Raw genomic sequence first — 8,578 nt, 5'->3', positions numbered from 1 at the left:
ACATTTAAAAAATGAATGCTAAAAAATAACTAAATAAGAACTTAAAAAGAAGCTATTTTACCACTCATCAAAGGTATTGGACAAATTTCATCAACCTCAGGAATATTATAGAATTCCTCCAATAGATTCCATGAATAATCAAAACTAAACTAAATGGATGAAATATGTATGTGTAAAGTTCAGATTATGATATGTATTTACTCTGCCAGTTCATTGAATTAGGATATAAGTTGCATATATTTGGTACATGCCCTTGGGAAAGACATTGAGCTAGGCCCAAGATTAACAAGAATAAAGAGAATGTGGGGCAGCTAGGTGGCACAGTCGATAGGGCACCAGTCCTGGATTCAGGAGGACCTGAGTTCAAATATGACCTGAGACACTTGACACTTACTAGCTGTCTGACCCTGGTCAAGTCACTTAACCCCAATTCCCTCACCAAAAAAAAAAAAAAAAAAAGAATGTGATGAAAACAATAATAAGTAAGATTGGTTTTATTTGAAGAATTGTATGATACTTCTAACTATCCCAAGATGCTTTCTAATGCAAACAAACAAAAAATAAAACAAACAAACAAAACCAGTTTTCACTGTAAACATTCTTTTAATGAAAATCTATGCTTATAAGTTTAGAACAGCAAAATTTCTGAGGTACTAATATCCAAAAGGCAACACAGACATATACTGTGATAACAAATAAGCTGGAGAATCTTTCAAATGATGATTTATGTCCAAAAAGTGGTGTAAGGGGAAGGAGCTAGGTGGCACAGTGGATAAAGCACCAGCCCTGGATTCAGAAAGACCTGAGTTCATATCTGACCTGAGACACTTGACACTGACTAGCTGTGTGACATTAGGCAACTCACTTAACCCTCATTATCCTGCAAAAAAAAAAGTGATACAAGGGATATCACCAAGGATATGTAGGACTAAGAATGGAAGTGAGCAGACCATCTGATGCATGGAAGGGTTAGTAGCAGAAGAGTCGACTTGATCAACTAATAAGTCTAAACTATTTTTAAAAATCCCCCAAAAAAGGCTTACAGCATGTTGGGTAAATCATTTGTAGAGGAATATTTCTTCTCTTTGTTCCCCTCTTTACAAATTAAAGGGTGTTAGAAGAGAAAAAATTTGCCTTGAGATCTATATGTTATTTTATTGAAACTATTTATAATTACTTTTAGTTTGTTCACTCAGTCTCTAGAATTTTATGAATGAATCATCACCCGAAAATAGGAATAATTCTATCTCCTATTTTCTTATTTATTTATTTATTTATTTATTTTTGGTGAGGCAATTGGGGTTCAGTGACTTGCCCAAGGTCACAGAGCTAGTAAGTGTCAAGTGTCTGAGGCCAGATTTGAACTCAGGTCCTCCTGAATCCAGGGCCAGTGCTCTATCCACTGTGCCACCTAGCTGCCCCTTCCTATTTTCCTATATTTACACTTTCTATTTCTCTCTCCCTCTCTTCATTTCTCCTTCTCAGTAGAGGAAGGTTGATAAAGTATATTGGGCTTGCAGAACAAAATACTTGAGTTTAAATCCCCTGGTAGTTATTAGCTATGTGAGAGTGTCACTAGACATCTTTTATACCTTGCACAACTCCTTGGAGCTTAGCCAAATATAAATAGATTAAACTCTATAATAATAGATATAGTAAAATAAGTAACATTTCAAAAGAAATGAAAAATGCTTGTGGAAGACAGGTATCTTTGCTTTACCACCATACTTACTGGAAAGGTTTCTTCTATTTTTCCAAGGAAAATTAAAGTTAGTTCTTAGTTTTAGATTCATATATTTCATACAACTATAAAAGTACCTGTTCATGCCAGCATTTTAGGGCTTTTGAAAGGAAATGTGTGTTTAATTATGTTTGTCTATTCATATAGCCTTTGTTACTTTTATTGTTCATGGAGATGTTTTCCTAATTTATAATCATATGGTTCACAATAATAAATACAGTTTGGTAAGATTTTATTTAAATAATTACCTCTATATTAATTGGTGAAATTCATCTGTAGTTCTTCCTTTTCTTATCTAATTTAGGTATCATAACCATGTTTATTAAAAAGAGTTTGATAGATTGTCTTATTACTCAATTAGAATATTTTTATATGAAGAAAAGCAAGTATTCCAGTTTGTGTAGAACATAGAATAAAGTATAATAATATAAAATGCCTTAAAAGATATGAGGGGTTTCTATTTCCTTCTAATGTCAATAGGGACCAATGAAGCTTCTTCTTTTTAATTTTTTTCAGGGCAATAAGAGTTAATTGATTTGCCCAGGGTCACACAGCTAGTAGGTGTCAAGTGTCTGAGGCCAGGTTTGAACTCAGGTCCTCCTGAATCCAGGGCCAGTGCTTTATCCACTGTGCCACCTAGCTGTGCCTGAAGGAAGCTTCTTGAGAAAAGGGAGTGACCAGGCCTGATCTGATTCAGGATTATTGGGAATGAAATGAAAAAGTGGAGAGAGGATGCAAATATATCAATTTGGGAAGTATTACAATGGCCTAGTCAAGAGGTGATGAGTGCCTGAACTTAGATATTGGCTACTTTCCTGCAGGGTGAGACATTTTGAAATCTTAATTTGTCATGGATTTCCCTATGCATGTACACCAGAATTTAAAATATATAATTCACCCTTTTTCACATCCAAATTTTTTTCTCTTTTTGTCTTCAGAATTTCACTCTTGGGCAGCTAGATGGCAGAGTGGATAGAGGACTGGCCCTGGATTCAGGAGGACCTGAGTTTAAAAATCCAGCTTCAGACACTTAACGGTTACTAACTGCGTGACCCTGGGCAAATCACTTAACTCCCAATTGCCTCACAAAAAAACCCCCAAAAACCAAAACAAAACAAAAAAAACATCACTCTTGAGAGCTTCACATCTCTCCTGGACTGAGTTCTGCTATATAATTTGAAGATATTCTTTCTTTCAAACTTCTGCAACACACTTTCTAAACATCTCGGGTGCACACCATCCTATTCCTGGTTTACTCCCTCTCTCAACTTTTTCTTCTTACTTTAGGATTTCTATTTTACCTTCTTTGTTTTGGTTAACTGGATGATGAAAATTCCACAGAGTAGAATAACATTACTTGATTTTATTGAAGGAAAATTACTAATCATTTTCTTAAATTGATAGTAAGAACACATATTTATTAATAATGTAAAAATGACCTTGTATATGACACATTATTCACTAAAGAATTGATTACATCTTATGATGAAACATCTGGCAGAAATACATGACATTTATTAAATTTGGCTTTTCAAATAGAAGACATGCCAAAGTCTCAAAATAATGAACAGTGACAGCTGATGCCAATCATTTGTTCCCTGACAGTCTAAATATACATCTTTATTGGAATGATTTAGGGCATTTTGCCACCCAAACAGAATGAACAATGTCATTGGAGTCAAAGCTGAATGAATTATAGAAATAGTCGTCTGTGAATCTTAGAATCCTGAGCTACCTAAAAGAATCTGTACTGAGTTAGTACTTTGGTTGCTATTGATCCACCTTTCTTATCTACTTGAAAACATGGAGATTTTTTTTTGGTAATGAATAAAAACTTGACAGAAACCTTGCTTTCTTAATGGGGTGGGACAATGTAGGCAAGAGATATGGTTGGGAGTGAGAAGGGGAATAAAGCAAGAATATTTGCAGGCTCATACACACAGACATGCACACAATATGCAAAGTATATTTGCCCAAAATATCTTGAATCTGATCATAATGTTGTAAATTGAAGAAACATTTCTATTTACATCTGAATACTATATGACTTGAAATCATGCACTATCTGCACTCCAATTTAGAAGCCAGCACAGTATGGCCTCACTATTACCATAGTGACTCTTATTAAATGTGACATAAAGAGTCAAGGTTCTAAAATAGCCAAACTATCTGATAAAGCAAATTAACAAAGTTTAATTCAATTTAACTGGTATTATGTAGATACCTTGTGAAAAGCACCATTAAAGATGCTGGAGGCACAAAGACAAAAACAAAAACAAAAGAAACAAAAAAACCCCAAACACCAAAACTATGACCTCAAGCAGCTTACAGTCTTCTGATGCAGGGGAAGGGAATACATGGAGGAAGCTTCTGTCATTAAAAAAAATCAGTCTTAATGTTTTGCATAGTCTGATGAAGGTACTGAAGGCCACATTTAATAATTCCTCCATAAGAATTTAGTAAAGGATCCTTGGGAAATTATTTTATAGTTTCAGAAGTGTCAATTTGCCATTGCTACTTTTATTTTTTTTTAACCAGAAGCAGTATGTTGACCAATGTTTTTGAGCATAATTACCTTTAACATGACAGATAAGCATAACCTGAAGATAATTAAATATTTTATTAATATTTATGAGTAACAGGGAAAGATGTTTTGGCATATTCATTAAGAACAGGTGAAAACAAGATTATTTTTTTGATATGTCATATATATCATGATTTTTAAAAAGTGTTTTCCATTTAAGCCATACGTATTTTATCACATCTATCCTTCAGTACTTATATACCAATTTATTTTAAAAATTAAATTGGTGATTTCCAATTTATCCATCTAAATTTTAAATTAAAACAAGTCTTAAAGTCAACTAAGTATTTTAGAAAAGGATTATGGAGTATGATGTAGTATACCTGCCCAGGATTCAACAGTATGATACTGCTTTAGCTTAAATAGCATTGAACATGCAGAGAGGCTGAGTTTGATTCTGTCACTTAATGGCAGTTGAATGACCTTAATCTTTCCATGGTTCAGTTTTTATACCTAAAATGAAGAGAATAATGATTGAAATACCTATCTCATTTGTTTCCTTTGAGAAAAATATTGCCAATAATTCAGTTTTCTTTAGCATTTTACATTAATAAAGCTCTTTTCTTGCAAAATTCCTGTGAAGTAGATAGTGTTAAAAATTCCCATTTTACAAAAAGCAAACAAGCAAGCAAGCAAGGAGCAAAGAAAGAAGAAACTGAAACTTAGAGACATTTAACTACACTGCTAGTAAGTGGCATAGCCTAAATTTAAATACAAGTCTTCTTTTTTTTTTTAATGTATAAGGTATTTTATTTTTTCCGTTACATGTAAAGAAGTCTTCTTTAAATTCAAAGCTCTTTCTAGTTTTTGACATTGACTCACAAATAAGAGGGGGAAATAATTATGAAGATAATTTTTAACTCTGTTATTCAGTCATTTTTCAACTGTGTCCTACTATTCATGAGCCTATTTGGGATTTTCTTGGCAGAAGTTTGCCATTTCCTTATCCAGCTCATTTTACATATGTGAAAACTGAAACAAATAGCATTAAGTGACTTTATAGGGTCACAAGTTAGTAAGTGTCTGTGATCATATTTGAACCAATAAAGATGAATCTTCCTGCCTCTAGTCCTACTGTTCTATGCACTGTACCACCTAACCGTCCACTTTTCAAATTTACAACACTATATTTAAACTACTATAAGTTTTTATTTTAAGGCAGAAAGATACACACATATGAATTTGAAAAAAAATGCTCAGAATCATTATTCATTAGTGAAATGAAAATGGAAATACCTCTGAGTTACCCCCCCACACCTATCTGAAATGTACATAGACATAGATATCAATACAGATACAGATATAGATGTAGCTGTAGATATAAATATATATAGGTATAGATGATAGATATAGATATATAGATATAGGTACAGGTACAGGTACAGACATAGACATAGACATATAGACAAAGACATATAGCTAGAGACATAGATAGATAGATAGATAGATAGATAGATAGATAGATAGATAGATAGATAGATAGATAGATAGATATGGATTTCTTTTAGGAGGTGACTGATATACTACTTCAATTTCTTTTTCTACCCCCTGATTTTAGAATAGCAGGGCAGCTTTCCTTGATAGTTTCTTCAAAAATAATGTTTAGGCTCTTTTTCAATCATGACTTTCAGGTAGTACATTAATTATTTTTCCTTTTGGGGGGGGTGGGATTAGGGCATGAGAGTTAAGTGACTTGCCCAGGGTCACAAAGCTACTATATGTCAAGTGTCTGAGGCCATATTTGAACTCAGGTCCTACTGAAACCAGTGCCCGTGCTTTCTTCACTGCACCACCTGGCTGCTCCCTACATTAATCCTTAAATGATCTCTCCTGGATCTTTTTTCCAAGTCAGTTGTTTTTCTAACAAGTTATTTTAAATTTTCTTTATTTTTTCATTCTTTTGAATTTGTTTTTTTTCTTGATGTATCATAAAGTCATTAGCTTCAATTTGCTGAATTCTAATTTATAAAGAATTATTTTCTTCAGTGAGTTTTTGTATTTCTTTTTCCATTTGTCCAGTTTTACTTTTTAAGGAGTTCTTTTCTTCAGTTGATTTTTGTATATCTTTTTCTATTTGGTCAATTCTGCTTTTCAAGGCATTCTCTGGATTTTATATTTGTGCCTCTTTTGCCATTTGTCCTACTCTGCTTTTTTCAGTGTTATTTTCTACAATATTTTTTTGTGCCTTCTTTACAAAGCTGTTGACTATTTTTTCATGATTTTCTTGCATCGTTATCATTTCTCTTCCAAATTTTTCCCCTACCTCTCTTACTTAATTTCTAAAATCCTTTTTGAGCTACTTCATGGCTTTAGACCATTTCATATTTTACTTTGAGTGGTTGGCTGTAGTATTTTTCACTTTTTTATTGTTGTTTTACTGAGTTGTGTTTTGATCTTCTCTCATCATGATAACTTTCTATAATGAGGATATTTTTACTGCTGTTTGCTCATTTTTCTAGCCTATTTCTTAACTTTTAAAACTATGCTAAAGTGAGGCTCTGCTTTCAGAGTGGAAGGAATATCATCTCAAGTTTCAGAGATTTTTCAGCAACTGTTTTTAAAGGTATTTGCGTAGGTTTTCAGTTCTTCCAAGGTGATGTGATCTAGGAAGAGGTGGGCTTACTACTCTCCTGGCCTGTGCTATGGTTTGTGAATGACCCCAAGCACTCTTCTCCACCTTGGCATTGTATCCAGGGTATCTACTTCCCTGGAAGTGCAAGGTCTGCTGTGCTAATGCTTCTCCTTACCTTGGGACTGAGGACCAAGATGGCAACTCAGATCCAAGAATGGGCAATCCAACAGAGTTATGCCCCTGCTGCCAGTGAAACAACCCTTTTAATTTCCTTTTGACTGGTTATCTGACCCCCTAATTGTCTGTGGGCTAAGAGGTCTGGAAAAGGCCAATTGCCATCACTGATTCAGTCCCCCTAAGGGCATATTGTTGGTTTGCTGTGGCATGAGCAGTACTGGAGTGGACTCCATTCTTACCCTAATGGAGCAGATTTTTCCTGCAGACCTTTTATGTTTTATTAAGCAGGTAAATGGTTTCACCCTGTCTTTTTGTGGTTTCTGCTGCTTAAGAATTTGTTTTGAAGTATTATTTAAAGTTTTTTGGAGAGCTTTATGGGAGAGCTAAGGTGAGCATTTTCTCCATCATTTTGATTCCAAACCCTCTGTTTTTCCTTTTTATTTCTTTTTTTTTCTTTTTTGTTTTTGTGAAATGAGGATGGCAATACTTTCACTGCATGCTACATAGAGTTGTTATAAGACAGTTTGTATATTGTAAAGCAATATACTGAGTACTATTATAGTTAATATTGTTATTATTTCTATTACTATTATTATTATAAAATTAGAAAACCATTCCCTTGGAAGAAATTTGAACATGATTTGGAATATCACTTACTTTAAAAAATTCAGTCAGCCTTTTAAAATCTCACATTTTAAAATGCAAAAAGAAAAGAAAAACACAGCATAATTATCTGATAAAACATTAATGACATTACTCAGTGAAATCAGGAAGTGCAAACATAATACCAGAGAAATGTAATCTGGACCTAATTTCATGGAAAAGTGAGCTGTCTTGTGTGTTGTCAGAATTTTTAAATTTAGCCTTCACTCTAGGATCTCTGTCTACCCCCAAGATAATTATACCTTTTCAAACTCTAGTATTTCGTTTTTTTTTCTTTTAGAAGCAGTGGTCTATGTGACTTCTAAGGTTCTCTCCCCTATTGTGATTCTCTAATTTTCCTATGCCCCCCAAAAGTAGCCTAAATCACATACTATATACCTGTTTTCAATTATATACAAGTAACTTCCCCCCAAACACACACACAAAAACACAATAAAACAAAAAGAAAACATCTTATTTGTGTATTTGTAATAGACTTTACCCAATAAACATTTTTATTTAGATAAGAAAAGCATCTTGTTTCCTTTTCTTCTCTAATTATATATACTTTAGTCCTTGGAGCAGGACAAGCTGATTTAAAACTAATAATGCCATCTGTTTTATGAAATTATGATTTTGAAACAAAGGGATATCATTCGCAGCATTTTGGAAAAGGAGCTTTACTAACAAAATAATAGTTGGTTACTCAGTCTGGACCTTAACAAAATTGCTTTTCTGTAATATCTTAATGTTTCTGTTTTTTTTGTTTCTTTTAGTGTCCTCAGAGAGAAATGAGAAATGAAAAATTAATATTCTAAGGAAAAGTTGCTGCGGAAATGTGGATGTTGCAACTTTAAGAATT

This window comes from Dromiciops gliroides, chromosome 3 (genome assembly GCF_019393635.1).
Source record: "Dromiciops gliroides isolate mDroGli1 chromosome 3, mDroGli1.pri, whole genome shotgun sequence".
Taxonomy (NCBI): domain Eukaryota; kingdom Metazoa; phylum Chordata; class Mammalia; order Microbiotheria; family Microbiotheriidae; genus Dromiciops; species Dromiciops gliroides.
Note: the sequence above shows the minus strand (reverse complement) of the source record.